Source organism: Orycteropus afer, unplaced genomic scaffold, assembly GCF_000298275.1.
Source record: "Orycteropus afer afer isolate SDZICR_OR568_19922 unplaced genomic scaffold, OryAfe1.0 scaffold00909, whole genome shotgun sequence".
Lineage (NCBI taxonomy): Eukaryota > Metazoa > Chordata > Mammalia > Tubulidentata > Orycteropodidae > Orycteropus > Orycteropus afer.
In genome coordinates this window covers 100,136-107,524 of record NW_006922496.1, presented here as the reverse complement: position 1 = coordinate 107,524, position 7,389 = coordinate 100,136, and the positions used below count along the sequence as shown (strand labels likewise).

Here is a 7,389-nt window from a genome sequence, read left to right as displayed (position 1 = left end):
GTGATGATTTGCCGGTGTTGTTTGCTGGGAAGGCGCCAGGGAAGATGGTCATGGGTGCTTGGGGGCAGATCGGAGTGCCAGGGGAATGGGGGGTTCTGGACCCTCTGATGAGGAATCTGGGGCACCAGCAATCCCGCTTCTGATACCAATGTTAGAGCTCAGTCAGCACTCAATGACCATGCCACACACCAGGGTACCCAACAGGAGATTTTATTAAAGAGGTGAAAGGGCGTCTGTGCTGAGGAAGGACAGAAGAAGAGAAAGAGAAAGAAGAAGAAGGAGAGGAAGAAGAGCTATTTCCTGATTTTTCTAATTTCCCTTTTAAATTTAAAAACTGGGAGCTGTTGTCTCATGGCCAGAGGTAAGGTGTTGGATGGTAATTAACATAAACTAAGTATTTCATTCTTTCTCCAGATTAGTTTTAGGGAAATACTATTGCATTATGTGTTGAGTCTGCACCAGACCAGCATATAACTGGAGTAATTAAGATGGAACCAACACATTAACAAAGAACATTAGCACCTTCTGTCTTTCACAATAGGGATTCCTTTCACTGACAGAGCTGGAGAAAGAGGACTTGAAAAAAAAATTGTCTAACTTTTTGTCTAGTCCATCACAGTAAGCAGATTTTGGTAATAAAACTACATTCCTGACTTTGAGGATCACAGCTTTTGTATACACAAGCAAGCCCAGAAGAGGAGTTTATAAGGGATGCCAGGTCTGTACCTATTGATCTAAGATTGGGATTTACTGCTGCTTGGAAAGTTCTACCCAATTTCAGCTTCTGCAGTATACCCAGAAGAAGGGATGATAAATACCACTGTGCCATTGGGGCTGTCACTTTAGAGAGTGGCATGAGTGATGATAAAAGACAAACACAAATTCCAGAAAAACTTGGATTGGCTTTCCTGTCAACACTACTGAAATGTGAGATGGGAAACTATTGATAGCAAGCACTGAGTGTCCCTGATAAAATGTTATATAACAATGACTATGTTGTGCAAAGGTACGTTTCACTGCCCCTAGAAAAACAGGAATATGTCCTCCTGTGGAGCCTGCTTTTTGAAAAGAATTTTGTACTTTGATTCCAAGGGAAATCAAAGCAGAGAGAGGATGGAATCAGAAAAGTTTTAAGAAAGTTTAGTAAACGGTCAGAAACCGAAATCTGATATGAGATTATGTTTGGGGAGTTTTCTGACTACTCTTTCCTCCTCACTATTCAAAAGAGATGACTTCATTTAGGCCTTGGAAAAGTGGTTTTAGCTATTTTGATCCATCTAATGGGTGATTTGATTACTGCTTTTCCTGTTGTCTGATGTAGTCAGTAATATTGTTCTCAATGCAGCTGATGGGTTATGCAAGTAACAAAGGCAAAGATATTTTGAGACATGATGCCAAAGTATTGTCTTCATTAAATTAGTAAATATATGAGCTTAGAACAGTGTCTGGAATACAGTAAGTGCTTAATAAATGGTGGCAGTTGTAGCAGACACAATTGATGTGCTGACTCATGTCCCTTTGGAACACCTCTGAGTTTACCTTCAGCTGCCTCTTAGTTTCCATGCACATCAATAAGCTTCCATCTTGGGTGCTGGGCTTCCTCATTTACCTCTGCAGCTAGTTAAGTTTTCTGAAGGGGAGCCTAGACATGCTGGGGATTTATTGACCTCCAGGAACAACCCTCAACTAATGAGAAATGGGAGTTGGTGGGTGTGGTAGTAAAGGTTGTATGTCAACTTGTCTGGGCCTGGTTTTGAGTGGCTGGGCAGCTGGATGTAGTTGTTCCCTATGATGAGACTAGTAATCAACTCCATGGTGAAATCTGTGAGCAGCTGGGTAGCTGCCTTAGGTATGTGGTCTGCTTCCAGTATATAAGAAGCAGCTTTGATGATGGCCTCTAGCTTTTTGACACATCTGGATTCTGACTACCATGCTGACCCTGCTGATCTTGGGACTGTTTCTGGACTTGAACTAGTGGCCTCCCATGTTGTTTGATAACCTTGGGACTGTGCCATTATACTTGTTGACCTTGGGTTTGTCAGCCATAGCAGCCAGTAGCTGCCTGAGTTAAGAGGAGCCTCCAGCTTTAGTGGTCTGAGAGCAAGAGGCAGAGCTGAAGTCCAGAGGCTGAGGGGCTTTCACCCAGCCTCTAGTGCTGGCACTTTGAACTCAGACTTCTAGCCTCCTAAACTGTAAGAGAACATATCCTTGCTTGTTAAAGCCACTCATTTGTGGTATGTCTGTGATAGTAACACTAGAGAACTGAAACTGGTCAAGTACCCTAGCTTCTCTGTCTTTGTTGTTGTTATGCACCCCTGAGTTGATTCTTACTCATAGTGACCCTATAGGACAAAGTAGAATTGCCCCATAGGGTTTCCAAGACTGTATCTTTATGGGAACAGATGGCCAGGTCTTTTATCCCAGGGAGCCACTGGTGCGTTTGAACCACCCAAATTTCTGTTAGCAGCAGAGCGTTTAACCATTGTGCCATGAGAGCCCCATAGATGGGGCAATCCTGAAGCATGTTCTATGAGATTCCTCACAAGGAGTGAGCTCTAGTTGCCTGCAGCAGAAATCCACTTATCAAAGCCCCCTTTTATTGTCTTTTTTCCCTTTCTTGTCTCACTTTCTCCACTTTCTCAATTGTGCTTCCTGAGATCACCTCCCAAATAACCTGCCTGAATCTAAGTTCTTTTCAGGGTCTGAATTTTGAGTAACCAGAACTAAGTATTATTGGCATTAACCTCTGTTGAACATGGGTGGCTGAGTCGTTAAAGGTCATGGTACAAAAATTCGTTATTTGTGACTACATAGTCATTTATCATATAAAGACAAAGAGGTGCATGCTCACTGTTGGATTTATAGAAAAGGACCACAAATTATTGAATCAATGAGAAACAGGCTTTTTGGATAATAGCTATAGCTGGAAACCAAAGAAAAATGCTCATATATACTAAAATGTAGAAACACATAGTACCTGCATGGGAACAGATACAACTCCCGGGGTCATGGGCCAGAAACAGTCATTTCTGTCATTTTCCAACAGGGACAGGAAAACCTTACTATATGTATATACAGTGGCTTGCACAACTGAATTTGTTTTATGAAAAGAAAAAAAGCAAAAAGACTGTTCAAGTCTTTTAGTTCAGTATAAATTCATTCCTCTAAAGGAAAATGCCATCCTAAACATTTTTTACTTGCAAAACAATCTTCAAGCTATAGAGCAATTTATTTCACATGACATTTACAGAAAATCAACAGAAGTAGCTTTTATAACGTGTGAATCCACAAATCACGTTTCCTCGCTCTGGTTATGCATTGAAATCTCTTGAGGTCTCCTCTGGTGCTGCCCCTGGGAGAGGTCCTTTAGAGATGATTGTTTTTGTTTACCTAAGTACCCTTTTCTCAATGGAAAATTTATATTATTCCCTACTGGGGCACCATTGCTTTCTCCATTCTCAGACCCACAAAGACAGTCATTGACAAGGATTGTGACACTTTGCCTTAATGCTTTCATTGTCTCCTACATTTCATATGGTGCTTTCCTCGAAACAAATAAAACTAGGAAAATGAAATATGAAAAAACAGAAGAAGTGAACTTGATATCAACAGGACGCAATAGCCAGTATAAAAATTATTCAAACATGGAAATTTGGGTGAGTTTGGTGAATATAATTGTAATAGCATCCAGTGACACTTGGTGACAGCATTAGCCCCCAAGCTTAGCACATCATTATTCCAAATAGCCTTTTTCCCTTTTCCAATTCATTCCCTTCAGTACTTAGACAATGGCTTTCATAATGTCAGCTGAACTCAGGGGCAGCCTGGGCTCTCACTCGGGGATGCTGCCGTGCAATGGATCACTTTTACATGTCCTTTCTTGCCATGATCTTATAACCCTTACCATATGAATGGGTGGGACTATGCAAATAAGTTGCTTGTTACCCACCATGGGGATTGGATAGCTTGTAATAATGCAAACAAGGAGCCTGGCACCCTTGTGGAGGTGAGACCATGCAAATAAGGTGGATGGAATCTTAACAAGGAGATTGGTCAGTTTTGCCATCCTGTTATGCTTAAAATGAGCCATCTCAGAGGAGGAAAGCAGGGACCTCACTACCACCAAGAAAGAAGAGCTGGTAGTGGAGAATGTTCTTTGGTCCCAGGGTCCCTGCACTGAGAATCTTCTAGACCCAGGAGACAAAGAACTATAATACCAAAGATGGCATAAGACAGAAGTGGTAGCAAGTGCAGCAGAGAACTGGTAGCAGCAGAACTGGGAGAACAACAGGCGATGGAGTGGTGGACTTCCTGGCCCATGGAGTGAGAGAGCTGAGGCTTATACTGGTGGAGTGGAGTACCTCCCAGTAGTTGTCTGTGGAGCGAGGCTTGCTGACCCACAGAGCTAGAGAGCTGAGTACCTTTGGGCCAAAGCTTACTGGTGGAATGGGGTGCCTCTGGGCACTTATGGGTGGAACTAAAGACCTTTGTACTACTTGCCTAAGAGACACAGGCCTGGCCAGCGCAAGAGACCTAAGGGGCTGAGGACCAGGGAGAGGCCTGCCTATGGGCACGGCTGAGAAACTGTCGTGACTGATGAACTGCATCCTGAGTTGTTTCTGATCCTGAATTGTAACCTGGTACTTCCCTGATAAACTCCATAATCATGAGTATGATCTATGAGATCTGTACGGCCATTGCAACAAATTATTGAGCCCAGCAGATGAGTAGACATGCTGTGGGAGGGATAGCTATTGTAGGAATTGGTAAAAAGGTTGGAGGATGGAGGTATGTCTGAACTCCACTTCTAGCAATCAGCCTTGGGCTGTTGATGCTGATAATGATTCTTTCTCCTTCCCTTTGTGAAGTTAGACGGGGGACTCTGATGTTGCCAGCATGCCATGTTTACAATTGATGCCATTTTTTTTTAATAGATGCATAATCACAGCAACTCTTCAGCTCGGGCTATTGCTGTTTACCAAATAATGTGGAAGATGAATGGTAAAGCAATCACTTTCTGATGGTTTTATCCATAAACAATCATAACATTTAAATTTTTTATTTATTATCCTTGAATTGAAAGACATGTGTTTTGAGCAAAGGCCAGAATCTGGGTATTGGTGACCAGACAAGAGTAAACTAAAATATAATACTGGAGTAAGCTTTCAAATGAGTAAAAGGTGTTGTTAGAAGACCAGAGGATGCACTGTCAGTGAAATGTAGGTGAGCACAGGATTTGGCTGTGATCTTCAGAGTTTGCTTACAGTAAGCAAGATATTTAGATAATGGTCAAATTCTCCATTTTATTTTTCTAAGACAGATATAGTGCAAGAGATATAAGAGGACAACCCCCAAAACTCCAATCTATATAAGAGATATGAAAGGACAATCCCTCTGGCAAAAGCTCTTGTCATCCTACTCCTGCTCATTTTTTTAAAGTGAAAATAAAACAAGGTGCACCCCTCAATGCACACCTAGAAGTGTCAATGGAGAGAAACAAACAAAAACATCCAGATGAAATGTGGTGTTTAGTGTTGGGAAGAGATTGGGCAGTGGTGTGGGAGCTGCTGGGACAGGGCCTCCCCCTGGTTCATGATGGGAAAGTACAAGTTCATGTCTAGCTGTAGCCTGCCTGGCCTGCACTGACCAGCAATGTGGCTGTGGAAGTGACCATTCCGGCCCAGCTGCAATGTTCATGCCTGAGAAATGGGAACACAGAGAGTGGCTGCTTGGTGACTGGAGGCAGTGGACTTGCTAGATCCTGTCCCCTCAGCTAACCTCTCTGGTATTGTTAATAGCCTTTAACACACAAAGCCACCCTGTGCTCATGAACTCAGACTGTTTCAGGCTCCTTTTGAAGAGTCTGATCTCAAGAATTATATAGAAACATTCAAACTCATTCTCAGGAAGGTGGTGGTGTTAGTGGCTGCAGAGTTGGTCCATGCTGCCTGTCCTGTGCCATCCCCACGATCTTTCTCTCTTTTTTAAATTGTGATTTTGGTGAAAATTTACAGAGCAAATTCACTTTCCATACAGTAGTTCGCATACATTTTGTCTCATGACATTGACCACAATTTACCACAATGCAACAGCTCCCCTTCTACTTCATCCTGATAGTTACCTCTTCCCTGTGTCCATCCCTCCATGTACTCTTGCTCCCTGAGCTGTCTCCCTGTGTATAAGCAGCCCTTCTTTCTCCCATGATTGTTCTCTCCAAGGAGTGTATCTACCTCAGGTAAATGTTCAACTCATATGCCTGCCTACTGTTTGGCTGGAAGCCACAGGTGTTCCCATGATCTCTTGTGATCCATAGGGTTTTCATTGACTTATTTTGAGAAGTAGATCATTAGGCCTTTTTTCCTAGTCTGTCTTAGTTTGGAAGCTCCACTGGAGCATGTTCAACATCACAGCAATGTAAAAGCCTCATGTGACAGATGGGTGGTGGCTGCACATTGAGTACATTGGCTGGGAATTGAACCCAGGTCTCCCACATGGAAGGTGAGAATTCTACCACTGAACCACCTATGTCCATTAAATCAAAGCTGTTATTTTCTCATATAACATAAAAGGCACCATTTAAAATCAGGTGGTCTTAACTGTTTTTGTGTCATGGACCCCGTTGGCAGTCTGCTAAAGCCAGAATCATATTTTTAAGTGCACAAAATACAATACACAGAATCTCAGGAGAAGTCAATTACATTGAAATTTTGTTACCAAAATACTGTACATAAATTATATTTCAATAAAATGTATTTTAAAAATCAGTTTAAGAATCAAATATGTGAAACAGAAATATATGTCTTTCTTAATTAACATATTAATAGCAAGACCTAGTGGGCAGGACTAATAGCATGATTGCAGAGTGGCAATAAACAAACAGGATATTTTGATTTAGTTGAAACAACTATAATATTATGTGAAAATACCTGTGATTTCTCTTGGTGACAAAGTCTCAGGAATTTCTAATACCACTATGGTTTGTTGGCTAGATTCATAATACAAGCAAATGTTAAAATTTAGTGAGAGGCTAGTGAAAACACAGTAGTAATATTCTTCTATCCACGTTAGAACTCTTAACTCCAGATAAGAAAGTTTGTATTAAATGCAAGCTCTTTCACCTGGAATTTGGAAGCAGTGTGTTCTGCTTAATAGGTTTGTTGTTATTGTTGGGTGCCACTGAGTTGATTCTGACTCATAGTGACCCTATGTGACAGAGTAGAATCATCCCACAGGGTTTTCTAAGCCATAATCTTTTTTTTTCCTTAGGCATTGCTTTAATTTTATATACTTTTTTTTTTTTATTGGATTTGGGTGAAGATTTACAGAGTAAATTCACTTTTCATACAGCAGTTCACATATACTTTGTCTCATGTCATTGACCAAAATTTA

General features: G+C 41.5%; 1 non-coding gene across 1 annotated transcript; it reads right to left on the bottom strand.

Annotated features, from left to right (window-relative positions):
- Positions 1-6,457: 6,457 nt before the first annotated feature.
- TRNAG-UCC lies at positions 6,458-6,528 on the bottom strand. Its single transcript has one exon. It is a non-coding gene; the product is annotated as a tRNA-Gly (tRNA).
- Between the last annotated feature and the right edge of the window lie 861 nt (positions 6,529-7,389).